The sequence below is a fragment of the Propithecus coquereli genome, unplaced genomic scaffold, assembly GCF_000956105.1.
Source record: "Propithecus coquereli isolate 6110/MARCELLA unplaced genomic scaffold, Pcoq_1.0 Scaffold27, whole genome shotgun sequence".
Classification (NCBI taxonomy): domain Eukaryota; kingdom Metazoa; phylum Chordata; class Mammalia; order Primates; family Indriidae; genus Propithecus; species Propithecus coquereli.
This window is the reverse complement of record NW_012148285.1, coordinates 11,233,780-11,239,779: the sequence shown is the minus strand read 5'-3', so window position 1 is coordinate 11,239,779 and position 6,000 is coordinate 11,233,780. Positions and strand designations below refer to the sequence as shown.

At 37.6% G+C, this 6,000-nt stretch overlaps 1 protein-coding gene across 1 annotated transcript in view; it reads left to right on the top strand.

Annotated features, from left to right (window-relative positions):
- The window catches only part of PARN (poly(A)-specific ribonuclease), a 146,961-nt gene that overhangs the window by 55,739 nt on the left and 85,222 nt on the right, over nt 1-6,000 (top strand). The gene's annotated exons all lie outside the window — the stretch shown is intronic.

Below are 6,000 nucleotides of genomic sequence, written 5' to 3'. Positions count from 1 at the left end.
TTCTAGATCATCAGGCCTGTGTGTATGTGTAAAAATCAGACATTACAGGAAACAAGCCCCTGTATTCGTACACCTCTAAGGTCTCTCTTAACCCTGAGATATGATGGTTCACTAGTTTTCTTGATGGTGATCACAGTGTGCAGCAGGAGGTGTAGCTGGAAAGCCTGATGCCCAGGTAGCAGCTTGTTTTGATGCAGGAAGGTTGTCCTTTTGATCTCTGGCCATGTGGCTCTCTTCACTGCCTGTTGTTCCCATTGCCTTGAAAATTCACTCTACCCAAAGCTCTTTCTCAGACAGCAACCTGATTTCTTGTATCTGGGCTCTGTGCCACCATATGAAGCTATAATTTAATCAGCCCTTAGAGTATTATAAAAAACGTTTCTGGGATCTTGTATCCTGAGCTCTTAGCTTCACTCATATACCCCAGGGGCCTGGCTAGTGATTTAGGATGAAACTCCTTGTCCCTAGCTGCTCCTGCTAGAGGACTCCAGCGTCACCATTTCACATAGAGGCTTTGGAAACAGCTTGGGTTAACAGCCAGGTGGAGAGGGGTTCCCAGCAGGGAGGAAGCAGGGCCTGCTTGTGAAGGACTAGGAATGGGAAGCTTAGGGTCTGAGTCCTGTCTCTGCCCACATGGTGGCCAAGGGCAAGTCACTGAATTTGGAAAAACATGCTTCCTCATTCTTTGTATGGAACCCGTAAGTTCTCTGCCTGTCCTCAAGACCTGAGAGGGATCAAATGAAGCTGAACAGGCAATAATAAATATTGTTATTTTAGTCAGGACCTTTGTGCTTTAAAAAAATTCTTTTCTGGTTAAAACAAACAAAAAAGCCCACTCATAATTCCTCATCTGAAAAGAAAAAAGCTGTCATTTTAGCGAATTTCTTACTTGTCTGTGTTCTGCATCTATTTCATTTACTAATTGAGATCAATGTTCCTCATTTATTGTTTGAGATTATACTAGTTATGTAATTATTTTTTTCTAAGAGACAAGGTCTCTCTCTGTCGCCCAGGCTGGAGTGCAATGGCACAATCATAGCTCACTGCAGCCTTGAACTCCTGGGCTCAAGTGATTCTCCCACCTCAGCCTCCCAAGTAGCTGGGACTACAGGTGTGTATCACCACACTCAGCTATTTTTTTTTTTTAATTTTTTGTAGAGATGAGGTCTCACTAAGTTGCCCAGGCTGATCTCAAACTCCTTGCCTCAAGTGATCCTCTCACCTTGATCTCCTGAAGGGCTGGGATTACAGGTGTTAGCTACCATGCCCAGCACTAGTTATATAATTTTATAACTTTAAAAAGATACCAAGTCATGGTGACATGCACCTGTAATTCCAGCTACTTGGGAGGCTGAGATAGGAGAATTGCTTGATGCCAGGAGTTCAAGCTCAGCCTGGGCAGCATAGCAAGACCCCATCTCAATTTGGAAAAAAAATACAATAAGGAATTTTTAAAAGACATTAGAACTAGTGGTCAGCATCATGTAGATGGCCTTTAGTGGTCTGTCAGGTAGACCTGTGGTGGTTTACCCACAGCCTTCCTTGGTGGGTGGGCTTCTTGTCCGCGTGCATTCCACTGCATTGCCCTCGCTTCAACACTGGGTGTGACTGTTTTTTGCTGACTACTTAAAGTAGCCATCAGCCCACCTCTCTTACTCACTTTCTTTTTCTGCCATCAATTATAGTACTGGAAAGCCTGCTGCTTTGGGAGCAAAATTAAATATTTTATTTTCATTTCTGAATAAAACCAGTGATTTCCTATATAGATTTAAAATGCAGAATTTTAAATAGCTATAATGATCTTTTCGGTTCCCAGAGGTTGGAGCCTCCATGCAGAGCATTCCTGAATCACCTTTAGGACAGCTTGCGTGCATTTTTGAATGTCACATTTTGTTTTCTTGAGCATAGCTACATAAAATAGGTTAATACTGGCATGATTTTGCAATTCTTTTATATATACTAGACAACTAGGGAATAGTTCAGATAAGCCATAGTCCAAGGCAAGTTACTGTGTCATCAAAGAATAACCTTTGATCTTAGTGCACTTGTACTTAGAGCAGCCTAGGTTATTGTGTGGTTGCCAGAATCTGTGTCTGAAGCTTCTTGGTAAGGTTGGAGAATTTTGATAAGATTAAAGGTGTCTGATTCTTTGTTTTGTGTGTGTTACTCTCCCAAGTGTTTGCCAGTCTTCAGCGCTACATTGGTGGCTAAAGCTTAATTTATGGCCAGTTCACAGAAACAGGTTGGACTTTTGCTAATGAGCTGCCAAGAGAATAGTTTGAGTAATCTCTTCTTTTTCTTCTTCTTAAAAATGAGAACGGCAGCTGTCGGCAGTAATTTCCTCCAATTTATCACTTGCAGAGAACCTAATGGCTTACCACAGTTTGACATCCTGGTGTCAGCCTGGTAGAAGGCTCTTGGATTTCAAGGTAGTCCTTGGTATTTGTTTTAATAGTTCCATGTTTTTCTAAGTCAAAATCATTTAATATAAACAAATCATTAAGACATATACTTTTTGGAGAAGTTGGGACAAATCATTATTATCTAGCTGATTACTGAATCATCTTTAATGGTAATTAACAACACAACATTGAACATAGTGTTTTCTGTTAACTCAGTGATTTTCAGTCCAGAGTTTCTGAGTCAGTAGGTCTTGGATGGGGCCCAGGGATTTGCATTTCTAGCAAGTTCCCAGGTGATGCTGATGCAGCTGGTGGAGAACCACATATGGGCTTAGGTTCTGTGCTTCTGAGTTGTATATCTGAAATGAAATTCTTCAGGGACTAGCAAGCCTTAGACAGTCTAGGATACAGTGTCATACGTCCTTGGTCACAAGAAGTTTGGAGGGTGGCTTTTCGTGAGTGCCATACAGCACATGGGTAACAGAAATGGGATGGCTCTTTGGATATTAAGGCATTGTGTAGCCTGTGCTGTGTAGCCTGTTAAAAGACTGCACTGAAATTACCCAGTGTGCTGAGCAAAAGACCCTAGAGTATGCTGTGCTTTACCCTTGAATCTTCCCAGACTTGTTTAATAGCCAGGATAACCAGCATTGCCAGTAGTATACTCTTAGAATGTTTAAAAAAAAAATGACAAATTCCACAAAGGGTAAAATTTGTTTTATGGCGTCGAGAATTGAACTTGAGTTACACAGTTTCTTAGGATAGAATTCTGGTGTAAAATTAGCCACTGTATCAAATGGGAAATTCAATTTTAGTCTTTGACAGAGTTAATGTCAATCCTTTCAGAGAATAAGTGGGAAAATAGCATTTCATCAGAAAGCTTTAAGAAATGTGGTGGGACTCCTGCACACAGTCTTGAAGGTCTTTACCACGTTATAACCATCTCAGATTTTCACTAAAATTGAAAGAATGTTTCACGCAAGTGTTAGTCCAAGTGTCTTTTTGATATCTGCAGATGAAAGTCCTTCTGGGAGAGATGGTTCTTCAATACAATGCACAGTGATGGAACATCCTTTCATGTATTTATCAGCATTTCTGCTTGCCTACTATATTTCCTCTTTTGTTAAGATGAAAACTGTCAAGTTAGATGCTCTGTATGTGAAGTATTTTATCACATCATTCCAGGGAGTCATTGCAGGCCCTTTGGCAGCCAGTTTGGATGAGGCATGCATGCAATGAAATGTTTTAATTTTACTTCAAAAGGGCAGGGATGTTACCAGAGCAATGGTTTCCAAACAGCATGGCATAAGGAGGGTGGGAGGCCGTTGGGAGAGTTTACTTTGGTTCATTTCTGCAGACGCTCAGCTACAGTTTTAGAGTTGGTTTCACAATTGCATGGCTCTTTCCAGAACTGCAGTCTACCATGTCACACACATGGTTGGTTTTCATGTTCTTCCAGGGTTTGGGGCTGTTCAGCCCTCTCTAAACCCCAGACATTGAAGGTGGAGGTATAAGGGAAGAGTGAGAAATGCTATTAATAATTCTTTTGCAAAAGATTTCTATTTAAAGTACTATTGAGTAAGCAAACAAGATAGTGTAGGATTGACTAAATTAAAAAAATCTTTTGGGTATTTTAGCTGAAAATGAATTTGTACTTATTTTAATAAAATAATATTTAGATCAGATGAAATATTAGAGAGCAAATAGCCTGTATATTGCTTGATGAAAGATAATTTTAAAAAAAAAGTTTTAAAACATCTACGTGGTAAAAAAAACTGGAGAAGCCACTGTTTTCTTTTTAAGTGTGATCCTTTCTTGTATTTATAGGACAATAGATTTTCTAAATTTGTTATCAAGGTAACTTTAGAAATGAAACAAAATTTTAAAAGAAAGAAAATAATTACAGATTCAAACTTGTGATTTTACTATATATCCCTCTCCCTCACAGCAAGGTAAGATGGTGCCCAGGACATACAAGATTAATTCAAATGGCATTTTCAGTTGGCTTTTTCTAAGAAAGTCTCTAGTTATTTCCCCTGGGCTTCTCAGTTCTAGTATCCTTTAAAGTTTAAAAAATAATAGTAAATCAGAATTTTGAAAAGCAAAGCTCAGTTTCCCCAAAGCCATTGGTTTTTGTTTTTTTTAGAGGGGGGTATTTTTATTCTTGGTTTAATGACATATTTTACAAAGATATAATCACAGTATAAAATTTTATGCTTTTTAAACTTAAAATTGTATCACAAGTTATTCATGCTCTGAAGTTTTCACAGTTATTTTGATTGTTTAATATTATGTTGAAATTTTGAGCTGTAATTTACTAACTCCCACATGTTTTCGAATCTTGAGGTTGATTTTGATTACTGGTATATTTGACAGGACAGCAATGAACGTACTATTGATTCAATTTTTGTTTTTAAAGTCAGGGTAAAATTTTTAATTATTTTTATGGTGCTTGTTATGATTCATTAACTTTTAAGTTTTTAAAAATTTGGTTTTTAGAATTGGGAGACTATCTCTAAATTTACTGAATAAAGAATTGAAAATTATATGCAGCATGACAGTGTTGAGCTTCCTAACCCAGGAGTAACTTCCAGGCTCTGGTAGGCAGTAGTAATGACAGCTAGGGAACCTATCATGCTAGGTGCTTTATGTACCTTTTGTCTTCTGGCATTGCAGGTAGTATTGATTAAACTGGGTAAAATAGCTAACAAAACCAGAATAGTACACTTGAGCCTAAATTAGTGAACTAAAAATAAATTTGGTTTCTTAGCCATAGTATTTGGTTTATTAAATTGTAGGCCATACAACAAATTCTCAAACCACAGAGTACCATGACTTCATTTTTTTCTGACATGAACAGAACAGTGTTGTTCATGCTGATGGTTCCATTCGTAAACTAGCTCATGCCCTGCTTGGCTTTTGAATGCCTGGTAATAATGTGCCTTAATTGCGGGTCAGTGAAGCCAAACTAATTGCTTGTTGGGCACTTGGACTGCCTTTTTAATTTGCTGTATAATGTAGTCTCTACCAGAAATGCACAATGTATTGTTATCTAAGTAAAACTCATTAAAATCATCTTACAAACAGCAGAATGCCTGATATTTTGTCCATAATCTTGCAAATAAAAGAAAATTGAATGGCATTACAGAGAGTTGTAATTTACAAGTGCTCTTTTAAAAATGCCTTTGTATCCATTTTGGAAGATATACATATAAAATGACTGCTACGGTTTATATTAGTGTGATAGTTTTTTTTTTAAACCAAGAATTATTTTGCTTTGTGCTTTTATTATATTTTAAATGATGATAATGATATGGGCTTTTGAGACAGTCACTTATTTCAGACTATGTAGTTTACCCAAAGAGATTAGCATTCATCCCGTGACTCTGAATTTCATTAAAAACAAAGAAACCTATGCTCTTTCTCAGCTCACTGCCACCAATCATAAGGGTTACTTTTATAATTTGTGGGAACACTTGTTCACAGATTGGTAACATAGTTAATATTTGTTTACTTTCAGTTTCCTTGGACTAACTTAACAAGGCAGCTCTGCACAAGACTTTCTTTTGATTCTTTGATTACTAATTTCTTTCATTTA